General features: G+C 33.5%; 1 long non-coding RNA gene across 4 annotated transcripts in view; it reads right to left on the reverse strand.

The window, feature by feature from the left end:
- Positions 1 to 23,639, reverse strand: part of LOC132027989 (uncharacterized) — a 151,093-nt gene that overhangs the window by 64,707 nt on the left and 62,747 nt on the right. The gene's annotated exons all lie outside the window — the stretch shown is intronic.

Raw genomic sequence — 23,639 nt, forward strand, 5'->3', positions numbered from 1 at the left:
CAACTAGGTGTTGTATATAAGTGATGAATAACTGAATTCTACTCCTGAAACCAACACTGCACTATATATTAACTAACTAGAAGTTAAATAAAAAATTGAAAAAATAATAGACAACTATTAGTAGAATGAATTTTTTAAAAATATGACACAACTATAAACCGTATATAAGAGACTCATAAACACAGGTTGAAACTGAAAAGAAGGAAAAAGGTATTACACGCCAATAGTAACAAAAAGGGAGCCCCGTTCACAATATTAATATGAGACAAATGGATTTTACATCAAAAACTGTTGCAAGAGACAGAGAAAGACATTTTATAGTGACAAAGGGTCAACTCATCACAAAGGTATAACAATTATAAATATCTGTGGTGAGGATATGGAGAAAAAGAAATCCTGATGCACTGTTCATGGGAATGCAAACTGGTGCAGCAACTATGGAAAACAGTATAGAGGTTTCTCAACAAAATAAAAATAAAATTACCATATGATCCAGTAATTCCACTATTTGGTATTTACCCAAAGAATACAAAACCATTAATTCAAAAAGATATATGCACCCCTATGTTTACTACAGTATTGTTTACAATAGACAAGATATAGAAGCAACCCAAGTATGCAGAGATAGTTGAATGGATAAAGAAGATGTGGTGTATACATACAATGGAATATTATTTGGCCATGAAAAAGAATGAGGTTTTTTTGTTTGTTTTGGTTTGGTTTTTTTTTTTTTTTCTTTTTTTGCCATTTGCAACAATATGGATGGACTTAGGGGATACAATGCTAAGTGAAATAACTCAGACAGACAAAAACAAATACTATATAACTTCACCCATATGTGGAATTTCAATAACTAAACAAAGAAAAAAGAGATGAAAAAAGACTCTTAAATACAGAGCATAAACTGTGGTTGCCAGGGGAAAGGTGGTTGGTGGAACTGGAGGGATAAAGGGTATTAAGTGTACATTTATTGGGGCACCTGAGTGGCTCAGTAGGTTAAAGCCTCTGCCTTCAACTCAGGTCATGATCCCAGGGTCCTGGGATCAAGCCCCACATCGGGCTCTCTGCTCAGCAGGGAGCCTGCTTCCTTTCCTCTCTCTCTGCTGCCTCTCTGCCTATTTGTGATCTCTGTCAAATAAATAAAATCTTTAAAAAAAAAAAGAGTATATTTATCATGATGAACACTGAGTAATGTATAGAATTGTTGAATCATTATACTGTACACCTGAAACTAATATAATACTGTTAATTATACTTTAATAAAAATTTTTTTAATTATAAACATACACATGAATCAACAAAGTCTCAAAATATATGAGGCAAACACAGTGACATAATTGAAAGGAGAAATACAGTATATAGTAATAGTTGGAAACTTCAACAGTCCACTTCAAAAATGGATAGAATACATAGAGAGAAAATTAGTAAGGAAAGAAAGGACTTGAATAATACTATAAACCCAAGTAGACCTAAACGACATGTACAAAACACTCTATCCACCAATGGCAGAATATCTATTCTTCTCAAATGCATTGGAACACTTTCTAGAATAAACCATATGTCACATAATAAAACAATTTTAAAATTTTAAAAATAATCAAAGTCATTCAAAGTATCCTCTCTGACCAAAATGGAATGAAGCTAGAAATCAATAGCAGAAGAAAAACTGGAGAACTCAAACACCTGGACATCAAACAACATACTTTTAAGCAACCAGTAGATCAAATAAGGAATCACTAGGAGACACAAAACAATACTTTGAGATAAATGAAAATGAAAACGCAACATACTGGAGCACTGGGTGGCTCAGTTGGTTAAGCCACTGCCTTCAGCTCAGGTCAGGATCCTGGGACTGAGCCCCACATCAGGCTTCTTGCTGAGAGAGGAGCCTGCTTCTCCCCTGCCTGCCATTCCCCCTGCCTATGCTTGTTTTCTCCCTCTCTCTCCATCTCTCCCCCTATCTCTCTCCCCCTCTCTCTGTGTCAATAAATAAATAAAAATCTTTTAAAAATAAAAATAAAAAATAAAAAAACACGACATACCAAAACCTATAGGGGGGCAGCAAAAGAAGTGTTCTGTGGAAAATTTATGGTTGTAAACACCTCCATTTAAAAAATACATCATGTCAACAACCCAATTTCACACCTTAAGGAACTAGAAAAAGAACAAACAAAACCCAAAGCTGAGAGAGGGAAAGAAATAATAAAGATTATATTCAAGAGAAACAAAATAGAGAAGAGAAAAGCAATAGAAGGAATCAATAAAACCAAAGGTCAGTTTTCAAAAACAAAAATCAACAAAAATGAGAAACCTTCAGCTAAACTAAGAAAAAATACTGCAAATAACTGAAATAAGAGATGAAAGCAGGGACATACATTTATTTTTTCAATATTGTTTTGGCTACTGGAAGTCTCCTGCAATTTCATATACATTTGAGGAACTGTAGTTCAACTTTATAGAAATTAAAAGGACTATAAGAAAATACTATGAACAATTTTATACCAAGAAATTGGACAATCTAGGTGAAATGTATGAATTCCTAGGAAATTCCAAGACTAACTCAAAAAGTAAAAAATCTTAACAGACCAGTAACAATAGATTGAGTCAATTAATAAAAATAGCCTAACAAAAGAGAAGTCAGGACCATATGGTTTTAGTAGTGAATTCTATCAATCCCTAAAAGAAGAATTAACAACATTCCTTCTTCTTCTTCTTCTATTTCTTCTTCTTCCTTTTTTTCCTGCAGGGAGACCGAAGTAGGGCTCCATCCCAGGACCCAGAGATCATGACCTGAGCCAAAGACAGACACCTAACTGACTGAGCCTCCCAGGTGCCCCAACAACAGTCTTTCTTTCTTTCTTTTTTTTTTTTTTTAAGATTTTATTTATTTATTTGACAGAGAGAGATCACAAGTAGGCAGAGAGGCAGGCAGAGAGAGAGGAAGGGAAGCAGGCCCTCTGCTGAGCAGAGAGCCTGATGTGGGACTCGATCCCAGGACCCTGAGATCATGACCTGAGCCGAAGGCAGCGGCTTAACCTACTGAGCCACCCAGGCGCCCCAACAACAGTCTTTCTTAAACTCTTCCAAAAAAACAGAGAGGGTCCTCTTTCTAACACATTTCATAAGGTCTACATTAACCTGATACCAAACCCAGACAAAGATACCATAAGAAAACTATAGACCAATATCTCTTAAGAATATATACAAAATTCCTCAACAAAATACTACCACACAAGTTCCAAGAGCACATTTTTCTTTAAAGAATTTATTTATTTATATGAAAGAGACAGAGACAGTGAGAGAGGGAATATAAGCAGGGGGAGTGGAAAAGGGAGAAGCAGGCTTCCTGCTGAGCAGGGAGCTCAATGCAAGGCTCTATCCCAGGACCCTGGGATCATGACCTGAGCCAAAAGCAGACACTTAACAACTAAGCCACCCAGGCGTCCCCCAAGAGCACATTTTTAAGATTATACACCATCAGAGCACGTGGGTGGCTCAGTCAGTTAAGCATCCAACTCTTGGTCTCACCTCAGGTCTTGAGCACAGGGTCACGAGTTCAAGCCCCATGCTGGGCTCCATGCTGGGCCTGAAGCCTACATAAATTTTAAAAATTTAAAAAATAAAGCGTATACACCATCACCAAGCAGGATATAAATCAGGAATGCAATGGCAGTTCAATATATGGAAATCAATGAAATGCATACCACACTAACAGAATTTAAAAAAAAAAAAAAAAAAAAAAAAACTACATGATCACCTCAATACAGGCCCAAAAAAGCATCTGACAAATTTCTAACGATTCTCATGATAAAAAATTCCCAAAAACTAGGATAAAGGGGAATTTACTCAACACAGTAAAGGGAATTTATTTAAAAAAAAAAAAAAAACATAGTTAATATTATACTTAACTAGTGAAAGAATGAAAGCTTTCCCCCAAAGATCAAGAACACAACAAAAATTCATGCTTTCACCACTGCTATTCAACATTGTATTGTATATTCTAGCCAGAGCAATTAGTCAAGGAAAAAAAATAAGATGTATCTAATTTCTGCTTGTAAATGATATGATTCTATATACACAAAATCCCACAGAATCTACACACACACATCCACACACAAAAAAACCTACTAGAGCTAATAGATGAATTCAGTAAAGTTGCAGGGTACAAGATAACACAATTAGTTGTGTTTTTACCTGGAAATTTAAGAAAACAATTTCATCTCCTATAGCATTCAAAAGAATAAAATACTGGGGAATAAATTTAACCAACAAAGTGAAATACTTACATCGAAAACTATAAAGCATTGCTGAAAGGAATTAAAGCTGCCCTAAATTAATGGAAATACATCCCATGTTCACGAACTAGAAAACTGAATATGGTTAAGATAACAATAATCCAGAAAGAGAAATAAATTCCTCAAATTTATATGGAGCTACAAGGTACTCTGAGTAGCCAAAACAATATTCAGAAAGTAAGATGTAGCTGAAAAACTCACATTTCCCAATTTCAAAATGTACCACAAACCTACCCTAACAAAAACAGTGCAGTATTGACCTAAGGACAGAAATAGAGACAAACAGAACAGAATTGAGAGCTAGAAGTAAACTCAATCATCCATAACCCATTGATTTTTGACAAGACCATTCAATAGGGAAAGAACACTTTCCAACAAATGGTAAATAAATAACCACACAAAAATAATGAAGTTGGATCCATACCTCACTTCTTATACAAATATTAACTCAAATAAATGGCCTAAATGTAAAAGCTTAAACTTTAAAATTATAAGAAAAAAAAAAAAGAGGTAATATTCACAACCTCAAATTTGGCAACTGATTCACAGATTTCACACCAAAACATGAGCAGTAAAAGTGAAAGACAAATGGGACTTCATAAAAATTATAATCTTTTTTGTTCATTAAAGAACACTATCAAGAATGCCAAGGGAAAACCTAAAGAATGGAGAAGAATTCTGCAAATCATATATCTGATAAAGGATTAATAATGAAAATATATAAAGAACCCTTATAATTCAACACATAGACAAACAAACCCAAATAAAAAGTGGACAAGGGACCTCTTAGTTTCTCCAAAAAAGATATAAAAATAGCCAATAAGCACATGAAAAGATTTTCAATATCTCTAGTCATTGAAGAAATGACTAGAAACTAGGATGTGAAAAACATTTCACATCCACTTAAGAAGATAGCTTTAATCAAAGAATAAATTAATAAAAATGACAAGTGTTGGCAAGGATGTAGAGAAATAGGACCCCTTGTATGTTACTGGTGGGAATGCAAAATGGTTCAACTGCTATGGAAAACAATTTGGCTATTCCTCAAAAAATTAAACACACAATAGTCACATGGCTTAGAAATTCTGCTTCTAAGTATATACCTAAAAGACATGAAAACAGAAACTTGTACATGAATGTTTATAGTAGCATTATTCACAACAGTAAAAAGATAAAAAGAGTCCACATGCCAATCAGCACATAAATGGATAAACAAATTGGAGTATGTTATGCATTGTGTGTATGTATATTTAGCCATAAAAAGGAATAAAGAACTGACACATTCTACAACTTGGATGAATCTCAAAAACATTACACTAAGTGAAAGAAACCAGACACAAAAGATCACATATTGTATGGTCTTCTTAAATAACTGCTTATAAGTTTCAGTATGGTTTTCTTTGATACTTTAAAACACCATGCATTTTTTAAGTAGTGATATTGTATTTACATGGATTTAATCTACAGTCACCAGGGGTTTCATATAGGAGGCTTTTCTCAGTACTTAAGTTTCTTCTATTTTAATCTCTTCTCTAATGCTTCGTTTTTCTTTTCTTATTAAGAAAAGGAAAAACACAATTATACATCCAAACCTAGCATTAAACTACAGTTATTTTAAAGTGAAAAAATAAAGTCAAGTACATAAGGAAAATGCAAACAGAATGAGGACCTCTCCAAAATTCTAAGATGTAATCCTTTAAAGTATACAGCTTCTGTAATGAAATATAAATGTTTACAGTCTTTTCACCAAGGGACAGAACTTAGGCCTGATCAAGACCACATAAGGTAAGAGATGTTAAGAATCCTAATGCTTACCTTTTCATTCTATTTGGGGGGAAAATATATTCCTAAAGTTTTTAATCTTTAATATATAAATATTTGTACCATGTAAAATTTTATAATAAGGTATAATTGTATATATAAATATGGCTATTACTGGACATGTAATTTTTAAGAGAAAATAAATTTATTTCAAAACACTACTTACTCAACTAGTTATGAATTACTTTAGAAATGCTCCTCTCAAACAAATTTTCTGAATTTTACAACTTTTTTTTTTAAGATTTTATTTATTTATTTGACAGTGAGAGACACACAATGAGAGAGGGAACACACACAGGAGGAGTGGCAGGCAGAGGGAGAAGCAGGTTTCCCACTTGAGCAGAGAGCCCAATGTTGGGCTCAGTCCCAGGACCCTGGGATCATGACCTGAGCTAAAGGCAGATGCTTAACAACTGAACCACCCAGGCGCCCCTATTTTACAACTTTAAAACCAAGTTAAAAAAGTACAGTAATATATCACCTCACACCTGTCAGAATGGCTAAAATCAACAACACAAGAAAAAATGTGTTGGCAAAGATGAGGAGAAAGGGGAACCCTCTTGCACTGTTGGTGAGAATGCAGACCAGTGCAGCCACTCTGGAAAACAGTATGAAGGTTCCCCAGAAAATTAAAAACAGAACTACCTTATGATCCAGCAATACTACTAGGTATTTACCCAAAGGATACAAACATACTAATTCAAAAGGATACATGCACCCTGATGTTTATAACAGCATTATCTACATAGCCAAATTATGGAAACAGTCCATTGTCCATCAATCGATGAATGGATAAAAAAGATATGGTGTATACACACACACACACACACACACACACACACACACACACACACAGGAATATTACTCAGTCATAATAAAGAATGAAATCTTGCCATTTGCAATGACATGGATGAAGCTAGAGTATTACGATACATGAAATAAGTCAGTTAGAGAAAGACAAAATTTAACTAAAAGTTAACTAAAAGTTAAATGTAACTAAAAGTTAAATTAAAATGTTAAAAAAAATGTTTTGAGGCACTATAAACCAAATACAGCATACATTTCTCAAAATTGTTATAGAAGATAAACTGTATTATTGCTAACAACATAACTATGATCTGACCATAAAAAAATTCAATATCCTCATGCTGAAAAAAATGAATTATTTCTCCAAGATTAAGTATCTCTTTTCTAAATATCATTATTAGGTATCCTAAAAGTTAATAAAATCAAAGTGAAACACACAAAAAGAAACTTTGAATTCCTTTATTCATTTATAGACAGTAATATGAAATAAACACAAAACTCACATTTCATTTTGTATTTATATAAAAAATTAGCAAGGCATTCTGTTTATGTCTTGCTTTGATCAAGCAGGCTTGTCTGTGAAAATAAGAAATTGCTGTGTTGTCAATGCTAGCTAAGCCCACCCTATAAATTTTAGAGTCCAGGAAAATATATTTTTGCAAAAAGTCTATTCAACCAGAAAAGCAGAAATGGGAACATGGAATGTCTTGGGTCTTTATAGGAAAAAGCCTCATTGTTGTCAAAACTGTTCTTATTCAAGCACTTCTGCTGCTTGAATTGTTCTTATTCAAGCACTTCTTTCTCTACTATGTCTCTCTACCTTGACTATATAAAAATAGTACAGCATCCTCTATATATATTCATTATATTTAAAAGAAATAGCCACCCAGGTGGCTCAGTGGGTTAAACCTTTGCCTTCAGCTTAGGTCATGATCCCAGAGTCCTAGAATCAAGCCCCAGCAACAGGCTCTCTGATCAGTGGGGAGTCTGCTCTTCTCTTGGCCTCTGCCCTTCTCCCCTCCCCCTAAATAAAATCTTTAAATAAAATAAAAATAAACATATTTGCTACATTCATTTGTTCATGAGTTGAAAATGGAAATATAAGGTTTTGGGGTTTTTTTTAAAGATTTTATTTATTTGAGAGAAAGAGAGTGTGCAGTCATAAGGAGGGGGAGTGGCAAAGAGAGAAGGAGGAGCAGGCTCTACACTGAGCAGGGAGCCCAGTACCTGGGGATCATGACCTGAGCTGAAGGCAGATGCTTAACCCACTGAGCCACCCAGGCACCCCTAGAAGGGTTTTTTAAATGTCTTTCTGGCTTTGTCATATAAATAATTGCTCCCACTCTTAAGTTACATACCGCGATTTTCGTGATATTCTTCTTTTTGTATTAAGTGAGTATTCATCTTAGATATCTCAAAGCACAACAACTTTTCTCCTGATTTTGACCCCTTTTTTATAAGGATTCAAGATCCCTAGATGCATGACAGAGACAGTCACTTCCTTGCCAGAAAAAAAAAGGATATGCTGTATGCATGTACATGGGTCACTTTCTAAGTGTTTGCTTTAGTTAGCTTCCTCTTTACTGTGAATACACATAGCTTCATTAAATGGTGCCAATTTTTAGTAAGGCAGCTTACATACAGAAAAAATTACATGAGAAGAAACCCAATGACTCTGAAATATTCTGTCCACATCAGTGTACTTCTAAAATGTAGCTCTTTTCTAAATTTTTGTAATATATTCAGTAGAGTTCTTTTTTGGAAAGATAAAATTCTTCCACATGTTTCAGTGATTCATAGTAGTCATTATCACAGACTGACAGATACCAGGTAACTCAAAACCAAGTTTTTTGGCTGAGTTTCTATTAATCCAATGTGTAGGACATATATGAAAAATGCTGAAGCAGGAAGCAACATGGATAGCAATGGAGTTATGACGCTATCTGTTTAGGTTGCTGTGTGAAACCCCATTCTCATCACCAGAGCTGTAATTAAAACTCTGGCTGCCTGAAACCAAATATAAGGTTGTGTCCTCTTCACAGAGCTATCAATCTTTCAACTACCTGGTTTACAGGTTCTGAGAAAAGACATACTCCTGTTTTAAACATGTGACTGAAAGATACTGCTTTGGTAAATTTAATTAGATGGAAAATGGAAATTTTTTTCTTCATTCCACATCACTGTGGAACAGTGACAACTACAAGACTTTGGATTGTTATCTTGTTGAATGATTCAGTTTTTACTTATTAGTTGGTGTGTGTTTTATTGTCCCAACATATGAATTCATATTCAAATGTATATACTATACTCAAATACATTTAATGTAATACATATTTATAAATCTAAGTTGATAAAACCTTGATACAAATGACATAATGATTATATGAAGAAAATGAAAACAAATGCCAAGCCTGAAATACCAAAAAAAAAAAAAAGTTAAGATTCTTATTAGTTCCCTCATATTCCTCATATTTTCACTAAACATGTCAGCAAATGTATACACTGCATGATTTCGTATAATTTGAATCAAGGGTCAGTTAGAAAACATTGCACTTTTATATTTGCTGATCAATGCACAGATTTTTAAATACCATATGCTATTTTTCTACTGGATTTTCTAAGCATTCTTTTTAAAAAGAATTACAGAAGTGTTATGATTTAAAGTTTCTTTACAAATAAATCTTATAACAACAACAACAAAAACCCACAAAGATAATATCTTTTAAGATACCCTGAAAGTTAACTTTCTTTAGAGCCACTTAAAGTAGTCTAAAGAAAGATTTAAGTCTTTCTTGCATTATTTTTCACTCTGGTTAAAATATTATACATAATAGGAGTTAGAAGCTAACAAAAACAGGTAGGAATGAGATTACTATTATTTTTATCACAAGAAACTCAAAAATGGTAGAAACAATTTTCCAATACTTTTGCCAAATTCCTACGTCTAGTCGAAGTTCTAAGTAAGTATGTCATCTCCAAAGGAGAATTTCTCTGAAAGCTACAAACCTCTTTAAGCGATCTGAATGACTTGAACATTTCTAAGCTGTTTACTGCATATTAATATTGCCTCAATATTCTAATGTGCAAAAATGTACAGCAAAATATCTAGGTGAATGTATGAAATAGAAAAGTTTCTCTGTGGCATTCCAATATCTAATACAGTTTTAATGAAACACCTGCACTGCAAATAAAGGAATATAAAAGAAAGCAACAAGGAGGACACAAGTTAGAGCACAAGTGAAACAAAGACAAAATCAAACAGGAATGAATGTCATTGGATAAAGCCTCTTCAATGACTTAAAAAATACCCTGAATCAAGAATCCGCACTTGAACACAAATTATACTTAGGTCATTTTTTTTCTATTTTACTAAAAATAATTTATATTCACCATAATGTTGCATAAAAGCTTCTGACCTCACTTATTGCCTTTTTGAAAAAAGCACTAAGATTAGTTGACCTGGATTCTCAACAAAGATTTTTCTTTAATTTAGAGGGAGATGAAGAAAGAGGAAAACAAGTAAGAGAGAAAAGAGAAAAGGGAAGAGAATGTACTAAAAAGCACCTATAATAAAGATCAATAATCTTTTCAGGCAAGAAAAAGGGGGGACGGTTTGGTAGGAAATGCCATAATGTTAGTCATAAGATACGTTGTAAAAACTTGTTTCATATTTGTGAATTGTGCTTGTTATTCCTTCAGCCAGTTAATTACAAAAAAGGGATGACAGACATTAGTGACAAAATAAATGCTGTCCATCTACTTCTGGGAACATGACAAAGTGAATTTCTCCTGCTCCAAACACACACACACACCCAATGGTGGAAAAAATAGAACCAAAAAACTTAATACATAGCTCAGAAATGTCCAGGCTCCAAAAACAGAACTCAAAGCCAGAGTTAACAAGAGTCAAAGCTGAGAGCATGACAACTTAGAGGAGTACAGAGTAGAAACAGTTTAAGAGCCAGTAGCTAAGGTTTTAAGGTCCATATGTAGTGACAGAATACATGGTATAGGGCCCACCCAAGTAGGGGTTAGAATGAAATAACTGGGATACCCAAGTAAAAAGTTCAGATAATCAAAAGACTGCTTACTCAGTAAAAAAGAGTACTAAAAACAAAAACAAAATCTCTGCTCACAACCCCAGAAGAGAAGCAAGGAAGCTGGCTCTCTGCCAAAAGCTCTATGTAGGAAAAAAGTTTCCCATGAAAGAGCAAAACCTGAAGATGGGTTTGAGGTCTGAATTTACATTACACACATGGTACAGTAATCCCATGCCAGATAAAAAACAGATCCTAATAAGGAATTTTTACATACTACTATGGTATGATATTCAGGAAATATTAAATGAAAAAAGCTGGGTGCTGAACAGTGTGAATAGTATGCATGTATTTATCTAACAAAGGAAACAAAAACATAGACACATACATTTAGTTCCATTAAAAAAAAAGATCAATCAAAAGCTAACTGAATTATTCATCGCGGGAAAGAAAAAAGAGGGCAGAAGGAAGGACAGAAGCCACATTTTCCAGATTTATCTTGTTTTCTAGATTTTTAATATGAAATTGTAAATATCTGATTAATTATAAAACAAAATTGAACCAAGAATTTTAAAAGTGCTCCCCCAAATTTGAAAGTAAAATCAAAGAAACTAATCCATGTATCAAGTCAAACTAATCCATGTATCAAGTCAATGGTTTTAATAAACACATAGGGGGCACCTGGATGGCTCAGTGGGTTAGGCCTCTGTCTTCAGCTCAGGTTATGATCTCAGGGTCCTGGGATGGAGCCCCACATCAGGATCTCTGCTCGGCAGGGAGCCTGCTTCCCCCTCTCTCTCTGTCTGCCTCTCTGCCTACTTGTGCTCTTTCTCTTTGTCAAATAAATTTTTTTAATTTTTTTTAAATAAAATAAACACATAAAAACAATTTTTTTAAAGATTTTATTTACCTGACAGACAGAAACCACAAGTAGGCAGAAAGGCAGAGAGAGAGAGGGAAGGAGGCTCCCCACCAAGCAGAGAGCCCAATGCGGGGCTTGATCCCAGGACACTGGGATCATGACCTAAGCCGAAGGCAGAGGCTCTAACCCACTAGGCCACCCAGGTGCCCCAAAAACAATTATTTTGAGTGACTTAAAAAGAGAGTAATCTGATTACAAATCATCAGTGGGATATACAACAAAAACCAAAAGAACTACAATGAAGTTGTAAACTATTTCAGTAACCATATTATTGGTAATGGCATTGGTGTTGGTATACTGATAGTAATATAGCAAGAGCAATTAATTATATTAAGGCCACCAGGAACCAACATTTTCAACATAAAAGAAAAAACTGTAAGTACAAAATGAAGAAAAGTTAAAAACCCTTGTATTTCCAAATTTGAAATGGAAATATGAGGCTATACCTACGAAGCAATTTTCTTTAAAAAAAAAAAAAGTTGTATGTCCTAGAAAAAACTTAGTATTCTTTTTTTTTTTTTAAGATGTTATTTATTTATTTGAAAGAGAGAGTGAGAGAGTGCACAAGCAGGGGGAGTGGCAGGCAGCAGAGGGAGAAGCAGGCTCCCTAAAGAGCAGGCGAAGCCCAATACGGGACTCGATCCCAGGACTCCAGGACCTGAGCCAAAAGCAGTGGTGCAACCAACTGAGCCACCCAGGTGCCCCCAACTTCATATTCTGAAAACTAGTAAATAAAAGGAAAAAAAATCATGCATTTTTCCTGTCTTTTCTTCATTAACTATACCTCGGAAAAACTAAACTGTTGATGAGGGCAATTATATATAAAAAACAAAGTTAAATTTTACAACTCTGAATGGCAGGATGAATCTGGGCAGTGATCACCAACAAATGCTAAAATCATTAGGCAAAGAGGAACTAAAATTAGCAGAGAGGAACTTAATGAACAGCGCAGGCTGACAATACCTGAAACTACTGATCAATCTTAACATCACACACACAAAAAGAGCAACCACATGTTACATGCCTCCTGGTGTGATACAAAAGAATGTATACAATACTACCTATGAAATATTCTTGCCAAAAAAAATCAAACCTGCGTAAGCCTCTAGATCTAAGTATACCTGGTTTACAGGGAAATGACACAGAGTAACACATTTAATGACACCTCAGAAACAATTAACAAAATCCTGAATGTAGATGTACAAAAAGGAGTTAACATAACAAGACTGCTATCCTTAGAAACTGCTATCCTTCGAAAAGTCTGTTTGCAAGATTGGCCTTTGGCTGGTGTCCGGGAATTTGTGTTTCACCAGAGTTCCCACCAATCCCAGAACTGGTAAGACTACTCAATGTGCCTACCGTTTGTACAGCGGACACTGTAGTTTATGCTTGACATGTGCTCTCCTTCTACAAGTCTAGAATTTTGGTAACTGCCAGGCAAAAGATGCCTACACAACCAGCCTCCAAAAAAACCCTGGGCACTGAATCTCTAATGAGCTTTCCTTTTAAATATTTCACATAGTTGTCATAACTCATTTCTGAGGGAATTAAGTATAAACTGTATAACTGCACAAGGAAAAGACTCAGAGACTCATGCCTGGATTCCTCCAGACTTTGTCCTATTCTCCTTTCCCCTCTCTTGATACTACCTTGTATCCTTTTGCTATAATAAACCACAGCCTAGAGTATAACTAACTATTTAACTATATGCTGAATCCTATGAGTCCTCCTAGTGAATCAATGAGCCTGGGGGTGGTCTTCACAATCCCCAACACAAAGGGAAAATTTACAGATTAATAAACTGATCTGTTCAATAAATTGCACAAGAAAAAAAAAGGTCTAAAAATCTATAGAGAAGTTTAACAGTAAATGTTTAATTACAGTATTTTGTTTCAGTTCCTGGGACTAAAGATGGAAAACACTAACTAAAAATTTTTTTTTTTTTTTTTTTATAAACATATATTTTTATCCCCAGGGGTACAGGTCTGTGAATCACCAGGTTTACACACTTCACAGCACTCACCAAATCACATACCCTCCCCAATGTCCATAATCCCACCCCCTTCTCCCAAACCCCCTCCCCCCGGCAACCCTCAGTTTGTTTTGTGAGATTAAGAGTCACTTATGGTTTGTCTCCCTCCCAATCCCATCTTGTTTTATTTATTCTTCTTCTACCCACTTAAGCCTCCATGTTGCATCACCACTTCCTCTTTAATTTATGATTCAAAAACCATAAAACTTTTAAAAAGAAATTTAAATAAACTTCCAAATAATTACACAAGTCTGTGGCATTTATACCCTTTAAGTCATTCAAATTGAAAACTGCACTAAGACTTTTGGGACATTCTGTATAAATAACTGAAATCTGACTCAAGAAGAATATTGAAAACCTGAATATATTCATAAGCATCAAAAATTAAATCAGCAGCCAAATATCTATCTACAAGAAAGCATCAGGCCAAGTCTGTTGTTTATAGACAAGTATTACCAAATCTTAAAAAAGAAAAAAAAAGATAACCCTTATTTTAAATAAGATATTCCAAAGAATAGAAACAATAGAGAAAGCTCTTCAACCCATTTTATAAAGCCAGTGTAATCTTAATGCTCAAAATGACAAAAAGTATGTCAGAAAACACAATAGGACATTCAAATTTACTAACATCAGTAAAAGAAACACTACACAAAACATAAGCAAATTTAGGGGCACCTGGGTGGCTCAGTAGTTAAGCCTCTGCCTTCGGCTCGGGTCATGATCTCAGGGTCCTGGGATTGAGCCCCGCATCGGGCTCTCTGCTTAGCGGGGAGCCTGCTTCCCCCTCTCTCTCTCTGCCTGCCTCTCTGCCTACTTGTGATCTCTGTTTGTCAAATAAATAAATAAAATCTTTAAAATATATATATATATTTATATATACCAAATTTAATCAATTTAAAAAACCAATTTGTCTATATGTCTATATACCTAATTTACATATCTATATATGTATACACACATAATACATAAATGTATCTATATAAACTACAACATGATCAAGTAAGTCTTATCCCAAGAACTCAATGATTAATTAATGTAATTTGCCACAACATATAAAAGAAAACTCATATTATCTTTTAAAAAGATGCAGGAAAAAATGGGACACCTGGGTGGCTCAGTTGGTTGAGCAGCTGCCTTCGGCTCGGGTCATGATCCCAGCGTCCTGGGATCGAGTCCCACATCGGGCTCCTTGCTCAGCAGGGAGCCTGCTTCTCCCTCTGCCTCTGTCTGCCATTCTGTCTGCCTGTGCTCGCTCTCTCCCCCCCCCTCTCTGATAAATAAATAAAATCTTTAAAAAAATAAAAAAAGATGCAGGAAAAAAATTCAACATCTATTTGTCACCTTTTACTAAGAATCTCTTAGCAAGTTAAGAATACAAGGAAATTCCCCTAACCTGATATTTAATGGGAAAATTTTTAAAGCATTTACTTAAAAGTTAGAAACAAGGTGAAAATGTTTGTTACTACATACTGCTTATATTCAACCCTTCTTAAGTACAGGAAATGCTAACCAACTTTAAAAGTTTTAAAAGCATAAGGACTGAAAAAAAAAAGTCATTATTTTCAAATAACATTACATAAAAGATCCCAGAGATTCTACAAATTGCCAAAACTAGTAAGAGAGTTCAAAAAGGGTTATTGGATACAAGATCACTATAAAATAATTAATAGAATTCCTATGTATAAATAATAACCAAGTAGAAATGTAATAGAAGATCTCATTAGCAATAGAAAGAAAATCATAATGTAACTAAAAGTATGTCTAATAAAATCAGATTAAGACCCCTATAAAGGAAATTATAAAACTTTATTGTGAGGCATAAATGCAAACACAAATGAACGGGAAGATGTACTATGTTGGTAGACAGGAATACTAAGTTTCATGAAAATGTCTATTCGTACTAAATTAACTCTATTAATTCAATTCCAAAAACCCCATGAGGGTTTTTAACAGTACCTGACAACAGGACCTTATAATTCACTTGTGAGAGAATATACTAAAAATAGAAAATCTTCCAAGAACATGGACAAGGTGGCAAGACTTACCTTAAACAGCCTTCATTACATTATAAAGCACTTATAATTCAGATGACATAAGATAAGATAAACAAAGATAAACAAATCAACCACACAGAATGGAGAACCCAGAAACAAATGCATCTACATATGACTATTTGATGAATAAAAAAGCTGTTAATACAAATCATTGGGAAAAGGAAAAATTATTTTTAAAAATGATCCTGAGAAAATTACTTACACATATGGGAAAAAATTTAGATCACTGGCTCACAAAGTAAATCCCAGGAGATTTTAAAACCTAAATCTAGAAAGCAAAATTATAACACTTTTAGGGGAAAAAGCAGTAAATTAGCCATATGGGATCAACTAAGGAAAAGCTTGTTTAAACAAGATACAAAAAAAGTACAAGCATCAACGTAAAAGGCTAAAATTTTTTACACAGTAAGTTTTAAAACTTCTATATAACAAGACATCATAAACAAGGAAAAAGACAAGATACAAAATGGGACAAATTTATAATGCATACAAACAAAAATGAATTTTTATAAAGAACTTCTAAATCAAAAAGAAAAACAATAACAAAAAGGAAACAGAAATAGGCAATTCACAGAAAAGAAATCCTAAATGGCCAATAAACATATGAACGGTTGCTCATCTTCACTAAATGTTAGGTAAATGCAAATTAAAACAAAATAACATTTGACATTATATATAGTCTATGGTCTAAGTATCACCAAGTATGCAAAGAAAAGGAAATCTTACATACTGCTGGTTGAGGCATAAACTGATACAGCTACTTAAGCGACTGATTTGGTCATATCAGGTAAAGTTGATAATGATTACAACCAAGAAATGCATACCCTAAAAAAATTTTCACACATATGTGTAAAGAAACGTGCATAAAAGTGCTCACCTCAGCATGATTTTAACAATTAAAAATTGGTATATGTGCCGCCGAAGCGAGCACAACAATTAAAAATTGGAAATGATCTAAATGTCCATAAATCCCTGTGTCACTACAGACAAATGTGAAAAACACAATACTAAGTGAAAAAATGTGCTCCAGAATATGAATATCAATAGTGTATCATTCGTATGAAATTTAAAACATGCAAACAATGCTTTATATGTGAACTTTTCCACAGTGATGAAGATGTTCTATATCTGCACCATCCAATACAGTAGGCTAAGCCACACATGGATATTAAACAGTTATAATGCAGCTAGTATTCCAAGAAACTAAATGTATTTTTTTAATTGATTTAAATTTAAAGAATCAAATGTGGCTGGTAGCTACCATATTGGCAGAACGGGTCTATATGATTTATGGGTACATACATGCATGGAAATATAAAAACTTTGAGGAAGAATACACACCTACTTCAGGATAGTGGTTACTCCTAGAGAAGTGATGTAGGTGGGAATGGAATGTGACAGTCTCTGGGATCTTTCATTTCTTTAAAACACTAAAAAATCTTTCATTTAATATAAAACAAATATGTCATAATACTGTTTGTTAAAATGGACTAATCTGTTTATTCAGTATGTTTGAAATATTTTCCAATTTACTTTTTCTAATATTTCCTATTTCAAATGTTTCATTTTCATTTCTTTGAAGTATTTATTAATTTAAATTTTTAAATAACTTTTTGAAAGTAAACCGTGTTTAAATCTTTGTCATACCTATAGATCTAAACGCAGGTGATCAACTCTCATACATACAGTCTCAATGAATATATACATATAATATTGAGAAAAGTACACAACACAGCAAAAACGGTGACACAGCATACTTGCCTAGTTTCTAACTTGATTTTTACAAGTAATTTTCAAAGGTCCAAAATGAAATTTCAAAAATGTGTTATTTTATTTAGGTTCTAAATATACCAAATGGATATGACCATGTGTTTATCTTATAGATTAATTAGAAGTATTAAAAGTATATTAAATAAAATAGCAAAGATATCACTGGACCAGGGGTTGAGGCAGTTCATATTAACTTTCTAATACTGGTTTGTATTAACTTTCTGCATTCTTTCACCAAATTTCTCATTTGTACAGGATGACCCAGAGAATCTCTGCATTCACGGTCAATTTTTTTAAGATGGGAACTTTTCTTTGAGTTTCATTTCTCCTTTTACATACATACTTAATAAGTTGTTTAGAATAATTACTACTTTGTATCAAACCTGCACACCTGAAATCCAAATTCCTTTACTGCTGTCTCATTGTCCACCAAATAGATGGAAAAACAGAGGATTAAATATATGATCAGCTGGACAGTGATGCATGGCTCTCAAAGAACCTCATTTTTGAAAGCTGGAAGCTCTTCTAATAGGTTCTTAATTTTCTTGTGGATAACACAAGATCCTCAACAGAATGTGATTCTCTATACGAACTGCATCTTTGCTCACATAAATGTTTTTAATTCATAAAAATGTAAAATTTATACATAGCTCTAATGAATATTTATGCCTCATTTTACAAAAATATTGAAGATCCTATTAAGAAAGGCAAATACAACTACTCACATGTGTAACATTAACCTGAGATCTCAATTTGTTCAATTATCTACCCACATCATCATGTACCCAAGGAATGTGGAAGAATTGGGTCTCCTTTGCTATTCATGCACACAACTTTTAGTTACATCATAAAGTGTGTTACAGAAACATCCAGAGCAAAGAAGAGAAGTTTAACTGTTTATGATCTGTTCTGAGTAAGCAGTATGACTATGATTAAATGGTGAGACTTTGAAGTTAAGTTATTTTGGATTTGTACAAAAGGCAGGAAATGTTGATAATCATCTCTTACTTTCTAATTCATTTTGTGGCAAAATTATTAAGACACTTCTGATTTCTATTGCCTTTCATAAAATATGTATAGAGCTTAACATAAATACTCCTGAAATACTCCTGAAATTAACTTCCCAACCTTGATGCGGGGCAGGCAGTATTCTTACTAAATATTAAGGGAATGATCTGGCCACATCGTGTAAAGTTGATAATGATTACAACCAAGAAATGCATACCCTAAAAATAGCGTAGGGGAAAATTCAAGCTTGGAGTACGACTGAAAATTAGGGAACAGAATACCCCCTACTCAAAGTGGGGGGGAGTACTTTATGGTTCATTAATCCTAATTATAATAGTTAACCGTCATGGAGACCACCATAAACCAGGAGTTAACAGATAAGATTACCGTGTGTTTGAATATAAAATTACAATGTAGTTTGAAACATTCAACTTCCTTTCATATTCTATTATATAGTCAAAGCCAGGATAACATTGCTGGTTGTTAAATACAGGACTACTTAAAGGAACACTTCTTTTAAGGCCAAGGATTGAAAGAGAAGAGAGGAAAAAGTATTTCAACTTGCTTTTCTAGTAACATCTAATATTAAGTATTCTATTCCAAATAGCAAACATGCAAAAATTTGTTACTTTTTGAAAAATCTAAATTAAAAACTGCCAAACAAGACAGGAGAAAAATGAACATAAGGGCACTATCCTCATAATTATAATATAAAACTCAAAGACACACATTTTTCTTCTTCCAGTTTCCAACCTACCAAGTAATTTTTACCTCCCAGTACCCATTAAAAAATGAAATTTATTTGGGAGTTCTCTGAGTAATGAAGTGAGAGATAGTGTCATAAAATCTGGCCAATTTCCCTGCAAACTTAGGAAACACTGAGAGCATATAAAGCATATGAGAGCATATAAAAATTATGTGTAAATTACCTGCCATTCACTAATCAGTAAGAACTTAAATGTTACTAAAATATCTCTTTTATTTCATTTAAGCACAGGAAATATTTTAGCTGGGGCTTCTTGCGCCTGATATCTTGAATTAAACATGGAAACAGATCAATTAACATTACATAAGAGTATAAATACCAATCAAAAATGCTAAGTAATTAACTTTAAGGAATTTTAAGCTTAAATTTAAGCTGTGATCAAAAAAACAAAAAGAAATATTTTATAAAACAAAATATTTTTAGTTTTTCAAATTTCTTTTAAGTTCTGAATTCAAACAGCAATATGATTAGTTCATGTAACAAAGCAAAACTGAAAAATTAAAGTAAAACTAGTGAGTTCCCTTTATAAGGTTAAATTTCAAAGAGTAAAAACATCAATGAAAAAATAATATAAATTCTTAATGCCTACATTAATACCTTAGGAAAATAATTTTTGGCTACCTTTCTGAAGTGTATTTTCCCACATTTCAAGGCAAAGAAACAGCATGCACAGAAAGTGACACATGTAAAGAGATAATTTACTCCACCAATTGCAAGCATATAAAATAAAACCATGAGGTTTTACTCTGATGGTCCAGTTTTTATATTTAACATAACTTTCATAAACTATTTTATATAATTCCTTATTACTTCAAATTGTTTAAGTATACCTTACCAGTGGAAAATTACTTCCATCTATAATTTTATAAAAACTCTCACCACTAGAAGTCTGTAATATATAAGATAAACATAATGTTATTGATTATATAGGGTAATTTCCCACTTATTTTTATCATTCAAATATATACTTATTACTTTTTCTATTTCTCTCAACTGTTGTCTTTTCTCACAAAACCACATTCCTCTCCTTAGTATGGATAAGTGTTTTAATTTAATTCTGAAATTATTTGATTAATGTTCATGTTCTCCACTAGATTATAATTTACTCCTAATTTATTCTCAGCATCTGCCACACTGTCTTAGTGCAAGTGATCAATAAGTATGTGTTAATGAATGAACAATAGTAAGAACAAAAGACTGATTGCTTCTTTCACTTTTAGAAAATCTCTTCTGTTTGCTATTGGGCCTCAAAACTTGGTGACTGTGAACATAACACCAGAAGACATTCCTCAAATTGCAGCTGTACATCTAAGAAATACACCATTTTTATCTCTTTTATATACCAATTTTGTCTCTTCAATGTATAAATTTAAGGTAATAAGCTGAAAATGGAATGCATCCTTTTTTTAAAAAAAAGATTTTATTTATTTATTTATTTATTTGACAGACAGAGATCACAAGTAGGTGGGGGGGGGTGCATGGAGGAGGCAGCCTCCCTGCTAAACAGAGAGCCCGATGCAGGGCTCAATCCCAGGACCCTGGGATCATGACCTGAGCCGAAGGCAGAGGCTTTAACCCACTGAGCCACCCAGGTGCCCCTGGAATGCATCATTAATAATACCTACATCCAGTATAGATTTTGAGGATCTGTTGAAATAGCTCATAATATGAACAGAGACCAATAATCATGCAATCAACAAAGTGACAGCCAACTTTTCAAAATTAATGTAGTCAAATATTGCAGCCAGGACAATTAACTTGTACCTGGCACAAAAAACAACACAAAAATGAATGAATAAGTGAAGTTTTCTCCTTCAAAGGAATTATCTCTTCACATGCCTGTTGCAGTACTTTGGTTCAACCAGACACAATATATATATATATGCATTACATGTAAATACACTGCACACAACTACACAGACACTCAAATTATTCTCAAACGTGGTATGGAGGTAAACAAAAAATCAAAAAGACTACAAGATTCTAGAGCTGAAATCAATTTCAAATATAAGAATATACATGATCTAAAACCTATAGCTTATATTAAACTTATCTCTAATCATCTATTGACAATAGACAAAGTAGTAGGCCTTTCTGGAGTATTCTCACCCTACCTAATAAAGATTATAATTATTATCTCTCAAATAAATGTTAGTAAACAGAAATAATAACAACTTGAATTTTTCCTTTTTCCTTTATACCTCTTCTCATTCTAAAGAAAGTATTTTAAGTGGTATACCTAACAGCACTTTACAACTTCAAGACATTTTCACATAAATTCTCACTTAAGCTAGATAGTAAGCTTATAAGTTATGTGGGTTAGTATTATTAGCCCTATTTTACAAATGAGGACACCAAGGGCAAAAGAAGTTAAATGAGTTGTCACAGGCAACTAGTAAGTAGAAAACTTTAAGTAGAAAAGCCAGGACTGTAACCCAGATGTTCTGACTCCAATCTTTCACTGGATTGCAAACTGAGGGTTGCCGGGGGGAGGGGGTGTGGGAGGGGGGTGGGATTATGGACATTGGGGAGGGTATGTGATTTGGTGAGTGCTGTGAAGTGTGTAAACCTGGTGATTCACAGACCTGTACCCCTGGGGATAAAAATATATGTTTATAAAAATAAAAAATTAAAAAAAAAAAAAAAAATAAAAAAAAAAAAAAAAGTTAGAGATACTTGAAATGCTAGATATTAGACCAGCAGTATACCTCTGTGAAGTTTGGAAACTAGAAAAGAATAATCTGAGCCCTTCACATCATCAAAGAGATCTCACCATTTTATTCAGAATTATTTTACTATACAATGTACTAGTTAACAAAAGAATCGCTAGAATAGCATCTATCTACCAAACTAGAAAAAGAAACCATCATGTCATTTGTTTATAAAAACAACAGAAGTATTTTCCTGAATCTCTCACTGATAGAATGCAATCTTTTCAAATAATTTACATTATCATTTTATATTTTTCCATGACGTTTATTTAGACTGTCTTATTTTTCTTCTCCCTCAAACTCTAGGATTTTTTTAAAAACTTCTAAAGGTCTAAGACAGAATAAGTAATTGCTTGATACCTTCTTGCTAACTCTTTAAAGTGTTGTACAGCTGTTAATGTATGTTTGCGCTGGCATAGCAGAGTGGAGCCTGGGGAATACAAAATCTGATTTCAGAGAAACCAGAGCTTACTTCAAAGAAAAGAGCAACTCTCCAGCTGATAAGATTTTTCCTGAAAGAAAACAACCACCAAGTAAGAAACACACTAGTGATATCTCCTGTTAGTCTTCTACAATCCTTCTCAAACCTTCTTCCCATTTATTTGATTACATACTTCCATTTCACATTTTCTCCTGTAGTGGTTTAATTTTTGTTAGCTGACTTGTTTACTGCAGGGTTCAGACTGTAATCCCCACTGTTTCAAAGTACACTGAATTAGATATTTAAGACAAAAAAAACATACATACCAACATACTTCCTCTCACAGCCAGTTATTATCAAAAAAAAGAGGTAAGTAACTCCAGAATATCCTCAAAAATCGCATCAGGAAGGGAAACAAACTTAAGAAATATGAAGTGGGCATTTTTCTTACAGATTTAGAATGTTACTGGGCAACAATAATTAGATAATTTCATATACTTATGCCATAAAACTTACAGGTCATAACTAAATGAGTTTATATTCTTTTTCTCAGAAGAGATGAATGAAATAAACTGGTAACCAAGACTATTCCATATTCTGGGAAACACCAGATTAAAGCAGGAAGAATGAAACCATATGGGTAACCTATTATATAACTGTTTTTATAGTTTACATACCTGAATAAATTTGAATTGGGAGAAAAAAAGAAAAGAAACATTCATTCAAAGGACTTCTACAATATATTACAAGCATAAAATGACCTCTAAAGCTTGAGCTCATGGTAGTAAGAGTTCTGCAAAACTGCATTTATGATAAATATTAGTAATGTGATGCCAAGCTAGTAATAAATAGACTTAATGTCTCTAGACCTGAGGTTGTGTGGAAACAAAAGAGCACTGAGCTGTTCTCTTCCATTATATTACTAAAGTAATGCCTTTACAATTAGTAATATAGTAGAATACTAAAATACTGACTTTGTATTTGTTTGAAAATTT

Source organism: Mustela nigripes, chromosome 12 (genome assembly GCF_022355385.1).
Source record: "Mustela nigripes isolate SB6536 chromosome 12, MUSNIG.SB6536, whole genome shotgun sequence".
NCBI classification, from domain to species: domain Eukaryota; kingdom Metazoa; phylum Chordata; class Mammalia; order Carnivora; family Mustelidae; genus Mustela; species Mustela nigripes.